This window comes from Sander lucioperca, chromosome 15, assembly GCF_008315115.2.
Source record: "Sander lucioperca isolate FBNREF2018 chromosome 15, SLUC_FBN_1.2, whole genome shotgun sequence".
Lineage (NCBI taxonomy): Eukaryota > Metazoa > Chordata > Actinopteri > Perciformes > Percidae > Sander > Sander lucioperca.
Window position 1 is genome coordinate 11948126 of NC_050187.1, and position 9694 is coordinate 11957819.

The following is a 9694-nucleotide window of genomic DNA, read 5'->3' on the forward strand; positions in this document are numbered from 1 at the left end:
TGAAGAAATATTAAAATGATTTTTCTTCTGTGCATGCAGGCTTAACAACAACCACAAGTGGTGTTAGTTGACTTCAAATGTAAGATGTGTTTTTAAAGTTGACAGTAAACTAAATGAAAATTATGTAAATCACATGGATTTATAGGAATGTTTTTACAAATGGTGTAATCTGGCGAATGCACTGGCTTGAAAGAGCTGTCTTATATTCACTGGAGCAAAAAAACACACCGATACTATGTGCCTCAGTGCCTATTAATTAGTTTGCTTGGGTTGTCTGAAATGCAATGTGCAAATGTAAATATTCCACATAAATATATACATACTGAAGCTGCATATGCATGCTTTATATAAATAGTGCAAGCGCCCTGCTAGGTGGCCTTTTTCTTGGGAGAGGATCCATGTTAATGTGTCAGTGCCGATGATGGTGATGCTTGCTGATAGATGATTTTTACTCAGGATGTCATTAGCAAATGTAAACACCCAAGAGCTGTTTAAAAGGATGTGTTAAAAATAGCCTAATTAGGGTTATTCTGATAACTGAGTGGTGAATATGCCCGACTCCCACACAATGTTTCTCCACAAAAGGGGAGCACAAATGACACTTTTGAGATCTGATGTGGGCTCCTTTTGAAATCGCATAATCACTTAATCGCAAAATTTGTTGCATCCGTCTTATGTCTTTTGAGAGCTGTACTGATTGTACTTTCATACAATTCTAATGAATGAGGTTATATAGGTCCAGAGGTCCACATGATTTATTGCATTTGGAGTCTATTAATTATTCCCATATTAGAAACACCTCCATACACCACATTGTATTCCCCCAATGCTTTGTATCCCAATTATTTCAGGGTTTTATTCTGTTGTTGCAGGAATTTAAATACCAACCTCAGCTGAGATGACTGTATTTTTCGCAGGGAATCAGATATTGCTGGAGTGAGAAGTCATTACCATTGGAGCAGCCCTTGTTACTGAATCCTGTGTTATTAGTCAGCTTGTCTACCATTCTCTAGACTCCTCCACAGTCTAAGAAATTATTTAAATCACATATTTTGCCCATGGTGCTGGGCCAATGCTACAGTGTAGCAGCCATTAATTTGCACAGCCTGCATCCATCTGAGGGAAACTGTTGCTCTGGATTAAGAGGCATTGTTGTTGCTGATGCTGCTGCTGCTGCTGCTGCTGCTGCTGCTGCTGCTGCTGCTGCTGAGTTTCATCAAAGCAAAGTCACAATTCTAGTGTTGTGGCTGAAGACAATATGGGCTGATGCTGCTCTGGGCAGGGCATTATTTTTGTTAATCAAGAGGACTGAGGGTGACCCAGGATGACACCTTGGGATCAGACAGGCAAGACCAGGAGGAGATATAGCTACCGGGCGCGGGGAATGGATCATCCAAGAGTGGAGAGGACGCTCCAAATTGTAGACAGGCAGTCTCCTTCATCACAAACTGTGCTAGGGAATCAGTGCTTCAAGAAATGAAACTGATCAATTGGAACAGATGACAGACAGATATTAATCTTTGTAATCTTTCATGCCATTTCTATAAAGCTTTGACGCATTAGGCACCTGCAGATACCTGTAGGCCTATATCTAATGAAAGTCATACCCATGTAAAGCCATCTCTTTGTATGCAGGATATAGCATACATACTACACCCATAATACAATACAATTCAGTTCATACCAAAGAACCTAATCAATGTCTGAAGTGCTTAATACATCCACTTCTGGAATTATGTCCGTATGTCTTGTACACAAAGGAAAATCTATGATCCCATTTATAGCAAAAGGGCCTTAAGTCATAGCTCATGGGTCAAATTCATCACACTGTAAAGGAAGTGAATTGATTAGTGCCCGATGACTATGCATGCTTTAGATTAGGGCAAATTGGCTGAAGTGAACTTAGTCTCATGTTGTGTGCGGCCCTCTCAACCATTTGGAAAAAGCCAAACAGAGTTCAGAGATGAAGCTCCCACAAGCAGCAGGGGTAGCCATGTCCTCAGAGAGTGGCCGAAGGCTTTATTGTATTGCTGCTTCCCTGCCCTCGGTTGCTGCGGCTCTCCGCTTGTCACACTCAGTTATCTCAATGAAGTAATGAATATGCCGCTGTACATTTTTCATGAGGGAGGTGGGAGTGAAAAATCTGCTCTTTATAATGCTTTTAATACAGAAGTTTTCAAACACACTCTTCCCCTGCAAAGCACCCTCCGGGCTATCATGATGCTGCATGAGCATGATGTTTAATGTTAACATTCCCCAAGGGAGAGTTGGCATAATGCAATGTCACTTTCAGTGATGAATATGTTGACTGCAGCAGATATACAAGCAGCTGTAAATCATGAGTAAGTTGGGATAACAGCCTGTCTTCCTTGCGAAGAAGACAGGGCCTGCACAGGAAATAACTGGTGGGGAGGAAAAAAAGTCTTACTGTACTGTGAGTCACCCTATTCAGGTCTCACATCATTAAAGTAATTAATTAGATTATAAGGACACACACCCATGAGCTTCCAGAAATAATAAGGCAGAAAACGATGCAAAGATAAAGTGCTGTTCAAAAATAATCAACAAGCAACGCAAGTGACAAAGATTTGGCATATTTGTAACTATTTCGAATGAACTATTTCCCACCATTTAGCATGCACAGAAACACATGATGACTCTACTGCCCAACTGGTGTTTCAGATCAGTGACTCCCACCAGGGGTAGCCTACTTCTGCAGTGTTTAGCCAAACTCAACTAATTAAAAAAATAGAAATTAGTTGAAATGGTTGGCTAAATGTATTGGATAAACATTTGAAATAGTTAGCTACAAATATTGGATAAACAGTTGAAATTGTCAGATATAAATAATGGATAAAAACGTTTGTTGAAAAAGTAATGGATGAAAAGTTGAAATAGCTAAAAGTAATGGATAACTAGTTGAAATAGTGTTGGGACTTTGTAAAGCATTAGAGTAACTCCGTTAGCCTACTTGCCAGTTATTTTTTAATGAGGTAACCAGTAACTGTAACTAATTCATATTTAGTATAACACTGGCTGTAAGTAATTGATAAACAGTAGCAATACTAAGCTAAAAGTAGGTAATGGTAATATGGTTTTAGGGTCCAGATTCTGCCACTCAAAACCAACCTTAAAATAGACCATTCAATTGTATAAAAAAAATTTTTTTAATATCCTGCGTTAATTCATATCCACTTTAAAATCATTTGTGGCTGAGCTGATGATAGGGATGTGGGGGTACACCAGACAAAAAGGTTGGGAACCACTGTTTTTGATCATTTCTACTTTTAGGAATATTTTTGGCTTTGTCTTGAGGTGTCTAAAAGTGGCATACAGGACCCCACACCACATTGGTGCTTTTGATCTGTGCACAACAACACACCTCAGATTTTCAATTACAAATAGGACGTTGCACCAAAGAAACACTGAGGGTAATGGACTTTCTCTGTTGCTCAGAAAGATGGACTTGTCACTCTAGACATTGGTTTCCATTATTAAACATCCACCATGTTGCCCACCTAGGCTGTTTCCATTCCCTCTGACCAAAGTGAAATACCTGCTTTTGAGCCTTAAACATGGTAAAGAAACCACAGAGTGGTCGCCCACTGAGTCTGAACCTCCATTTCCTCTCTACCCAAGTAAGGCTTTTTATGTTCTTTGGAAGGGTAAAAAAGCAAAAAAGTCATTCTGCCAGTATGTTTGCACTGAGGTCTGACATCCCTATAGTTTTCATGGACAAAATATCCCAAAGGAAACTACAGTGGCGTGTGAGCCGGTTGATAATACATTCACTGGGCACTCTTACAGTATGTATCAAGACCTGGATGATGAATTACCATACAAGGGCAATAGCAAATGAACAATACCCCAGGATGAATGTTGTGTTGCAAATACAAACATTTTGTATTCCACAGGCTGACACAAAAGCTGCTCCTTTATGATAACCTAACAATCCACAATACTATCTCCAGTCTGACAGCAACTTATGCAGATGTGCGCGGTTCAGCAGCGCTCTGCTGAATTGAACCCCCCTTAAAAAGTATTCAGCAAGCAGGTCACATTGGCGTAGGCTGTCTGTTGTGGATAAAATGCTGAAACGCTGCATGTCCTCCAAGATGCTCCAAGACGTATTACTCACCTACCTGGCCTATAACACCCTGTGATAGATAGGAGCTAATTGAACCTGCAGTCACCTATATAAACCATGTTATTTAAAGAAAATAGGTGATTTGCTTTGTCCCAGGCTTAGATTGCTTTTTAACGCTAACACAAAGCCAAGTTTGGTGATTGCCTCCCATATCCTGTCCTAAAACCTGGTAATCTGTGAGATGTGCTCCCCAGATGTATGAATGGGGAGACAATCCAACACTGCAACAGTGTCACCCTCATCTGGAGGCAAGACAAGGCAGAGAGGTGAAATTGAAAATGTGAATGTCTGGCTAATGGCAGAGGAGGAGTGCTGGAGATATAATACCAAATCTATAAAGGACAATTTCAGGCCCAAGGCTCTGGAGACTCAGGCGCACAATCATGAAGTGATTCACTCAGATTGATCAAGGAGCGTCGTAATCACATGGGAATGTTACATGTGGCTTGAAGGATGACTCGCAGAACTGTCAGGAGATTCAAAGCTGGATTTAATGGATTAGAGGTGATGTGCTTGGAAACCATTTCAGAAGGTGCAAATAGAATCCTCAAAGCATTTTACCAGCATTTAGCAGCTGTCCAGTGAAATTAATGTTCAGAACAGTGAAATTTAGAGGAATAAAGTCGGCGACAGAAAAACAGAGGGTTGGAATTCACTCTGTAGTCTCACAGCTCTCTGAAAGAAGAATCGCAAATCTACTAATGAACTGTGCTGTTGATAACAGTCCCATATTAAGCAGAAAGCCTAAATGCACTTACAGATAACAAGCTCTCTTTTATTTAAAGTGATTCTGATTTAAAAGCTCGGTGCTCCCTTAGAAATTGAAATAAACGCTGCAAATGTGACATGAAATATTCATAACCTTTAGCTGTCATCTAGCTCTTCCTGTTTAAAGATACACATGCAACAAAAAACAAAATCCTACATAATTATTCACTTTTAAGTGAGAAGCCCAGATCATTACAGCATGAATTCTTCATAGCTTTATTAGATGAGATACTATGAGCTGCTTTCTGGAGATATTATTAATCAAAGCTCCTTAACATTGCCTGCTAAATATGCAGGCAGGTGAACTGCACTTTGACCCTTTGGTTATTACCCTGTCTTGTGGGCTCATGGAACATTTTCACCTCTGTCAAATCACTGTCTTACAGAGCTTTTAATGCATTTCATATGATTGCGGACCGATAGGGCCATTGATGTAGGCTTACACCCATGTATGTGAGGTCATACAAGATTTCCTTTGCTTTCAAGACTTTAGATTGAAGTTGGCACTAAATGTTTTGATCTAAAACATCTATCAAATGGCATCTTTGTTCTGAACTTTAAAGACAAACCAAGCTGCAAAAACTTCTTGACATGTTCATGAAATCACTCCTTGTTCTATATTTTGAACTGCAATATGACATAATAATTTAATCAAACAATGACCTACTATCATTTTAAAAGACTTAATAAGACTGTATAAATTTAAAGAAGATGTCCAGCTTTTTGGAGAAATTGGAAATATTAATCTCAGTATCTCTCTCAAGCGTGTGGAGGACAATTCCGGCGCAAAATTAACCTAGGGGTTAATAACATATGTGTACCGAGTCGAGTTGGGAATCATCTTGGGAAAACAGTCATGACTAGTCAAACAACAAATGCCATGCAACCAGTAACCAGTAACATTCGTCGCTCGACTGGTCATGACCATTTTCCCAAGATGGCGCCTGCTTGTATACGTGAACACTACTGTCTCTATAATCTATCTTTTCTCAATGCTTCAGTTTACATGTAGGGACCCTCATTATGCTACCGTGGAAGTGTGGTGCGATTTTGAGCCTTGTTAGTGGTATAGAAATAGCGATTTCTTTTTACTTTACTTTACTAAGCCCCGAAGACTAGCGTTATAAGCTAATCATCGGTTTGCGCTAGCTTGTTTCAAGCTAGAGACACACCCGGCGGTAAGGGACCTGGATAATGGATAGGGGGACGCTGGTCCCAAAAAAGTTGAGAACCACTGATCTAAAAGGATGCCTGGGATTGAATTTTAGTTGAATTTGATATATTGAAATGTTACACTAATATACTACAAGAAACCTTTCCAGAAAATGACAATAGAAAAAATATTGTTGTTATAAAAAATAATAATTTAAACGTACAAAATGTTTGCTAACAAAATTATTAAATGTGCCTTGGAATATTTATGAAACTGTACTTCCTAATCAAATATATAACTCTGCTCATGTTCATTTATAAGCACTTAGAGGGTAGTACTGTAAGAGCCAAGACAGACTGTTGGTTATGGACCTCTCATTAGCTTTTAACACCACACAGCCTCACCTGCTGGTGCAGAAGCTTATTGAGTGTTTTGGGCTGGACACTGCTGTTGTGACAAGTGAATGCAGGATAGATAAATGTTTATTATGACAGATCAGATGTTATGTGATAATTAAGTCTCGACAGAAAGTCTTTGGCGCTTAGACTCTACAGGGAGATTTGTAACCGAGGGGCGTCTGCCCTGAGCAGCAGCTAGATAAATCCCCCCATGAAGTCCAGAATCTGGAGGCAGTGGGGGTGGCTGATGATTCTGATGAGGCTGATGGAGCTGCAAAGACTGGCTGTGATGGGGAGAGGGAGGGCGCTCTGCCATTTGCGACAATTTGCACAGAAATGGCCTAAGCATGCAAAACTATAGTCTTCCTGACTGAATTTATGCTAAAGCTTCATTTGGCTGGATCTCGGACTTCCTCACCAACAGATCTCAGACAGTGAGAGTGAATGGACATTTCTCTGGACCAGCACTTAACATCTACTGGCTCTCAGAACAGTGTGAAAACCAATGCTCCTATTTCTAATGCATAGCAAAGTGTGGCATGTGTGCCGCAAACGCATTGCGGCACACATGCCTTCTTCAGGGTAACTAACCAGAAGCGAGACACAAACAGGAAATATATAGGACAAAGACATCATACTCAAAAACCCATAGAAAAATACAACATGAATGACAAAACAACATGGTACAATAGATGAAATAGAATAAAGTCCAAAAATGCTAAATAATAGTGAAAAAATGACTATAACTACAACTGAGTAGGAAAATAACAGAGTAGAAAAATATCTACATGAACAATAAAAAGAAAGAAAAAAAAATGATCACAAGAAAGGAGAGTAATCTGTGTCCTCATTTAGTCCTGGATACACAATGGCTTTCAATTGGAACCCCCCACCCCCCCCCCCCCCCCCACCCCCAAGAAGCAGGGATTACTTCAGTGGCCATGGCTTTGAGGGAATGGGGGCTGCTGTCTGAAATGTTTAGCCATGGGGTATTGGAAGTACATGCCATAAACATGCTCTAACAACGTGTCCCTCAGTCTGCGTTTGGTACGCCCCACATAGAAACAACCACATTCACACTCCAATCTAGTTGATCCTGTTTTCCACTTTTCCTCTTTGTCTCAGAGCACTTGATATATTTATATATATTTGTTTTTGTTTTTGCAGTGCAGTCCTTAAAAAAAATCAAAAAGACAGATAATAAAGACCTAAAAACTTTTAATTAAAAAAAATGATATTAGTAAATGTGTTTGTTTTTTTTGTTTGTTTTTTTTTATAACCCTTGAAAGCCAGAACAGTTTAATCAGTATTAATGCACACAGATTGCAGTAGATGGAATTTGAATGTACAATATATGCTTGTGGACAAAATAACAACTTACCAGCCCATTCAAAATATTAGCAACAATGGAGCTCATTTTGACACAGTAACTAACTAGTGCTCCCAACACATATCTCCTGAGTGCAGCCAGGAGGGGAAACAAGGTGACTGGATGGGGCCAAGACCATTACTTGCAGGTTGTGTGGGGGGGGGCATCCCTATGAAAACACATACTTGCTGAAAACATGGACATATAAATAGCTCTGCACAGTACAATATTGTGAAACATTTTTTTCTACTACAAATTAGTTTCACTTACCATTTTTAGGCTCCCAGCAGTCTCAAAGGAGTTGTCTGCACATAGCTTGAAGTGTAGATACTGTTAACATGAATCCTAAAAAAAAATGAACCCATAAAAGGTTTCCCTTTAACTAAAAAGATGACTTCAAAATGTTTTTGAATAATTCTGCTTGAAGTTAAATATAGCCCGGACTTTTCAGGTGACAACATTTCACAATCCTTTACCAAAAGCTTACTTTAATTTCAAATTACAGAGCTGGCTGATTGCTATAGATAAATAATGAATTTCATCACTTATTGTAATATAAGCACACATCTCATCACAGTGCAAGGGTGTGCATTGTCCAGAACAGGGCAGAAGCCTAATTACATAGTTAAAGCATTGGGGAGACCAGGCTAATCTCTTATGGGTTTCTCCAACAGATGTGTCCAATTAATGGCCTGTCTTTGAAGGAGTTTAGATGCGTACCACTCTGGGAATTTTATTTCAAGTAAAAGACCCAGCCTCTTTTCTGATGAGTAGACTTTATGGGCAGTCTTAATGACTGCTTTCTTCTATCCAATCATGCACAAAGCTGATCTTAAATAACTGCTGGAATGCGAACTGATCTAAAGCCAATTGTTAATGTTAATGACCTGGACAGAGCAGGTAGGGGTGACAGATAACATCACTGATCTGAGTCATTACTTCACTGAGTAAATCACAACAGGTTAGCTGCTTGGGCAATTAGACATAAGGGAGTATTAGCTTGTAAAATGAAAGAATAGACACGACACAGCAGTAATTCCTCTAAATAGACAGAAATTGAGGGGAGGCATGAAAAGGAGCACTTTGTATTACTAGTGAGGACTTGTGGATAGGAGAGAAAATCCCACAATCATATACTACTTGTATGCACAAGCACAAGTCCTGTTTTCCTTGAATGAATGAGTTTGGTTTGAGAGGACCTTTACAGTTGTAGAAACAGAGGAGTGAAGGCTGGCCAGAAAACCTTAATAGATCTGTGCCACCTCTCCGCTACTGTTCTCTGAGAAGCCTGTCACGTAGCATGTACATGCATTTAGGCTTATTTACTTCGATCCTGCCGGCTGGCTGACAGGCACGTCTCACGGCTGGAGATGCAACATCGTTGTCTGGCAACCCCTTGATGAAAGAGTTTTGCAGAGTGGGCTGCACATTGCAAAGGGTGACAGGAAAAAAGACACACAACATCTGCATCCATTTATCACAGGCTGCTCTTCAGTGTTCATAACCCAAACTTAAATTGGTAATCATCAATTTGATCCGCTGGTCGATGAGCCCTCTGCCAGATACATGCTTTCATTACCCGTCATCCTCAAAGTGAAGACGAAGACAAGAAAAATATGCTGCAAGTCTTATGACCTTTTAATTTCTAAATTTTGTTAGAAAATTGGCATCGTAGTGTCCAGTCTTTCTGTGATTAATAGAGATGGAAATCCAGAGGCAACTATTGAGATTGAGATTCCAACCTCTCTTGTTTATATTGTGATGTTTATTGCTATTGCAAATGAAACCGCAGCATTACTAAATAGCTTAATAAACTCTTGACAACTCATTACAAATTTAACTGTAGCTTTTACACACAC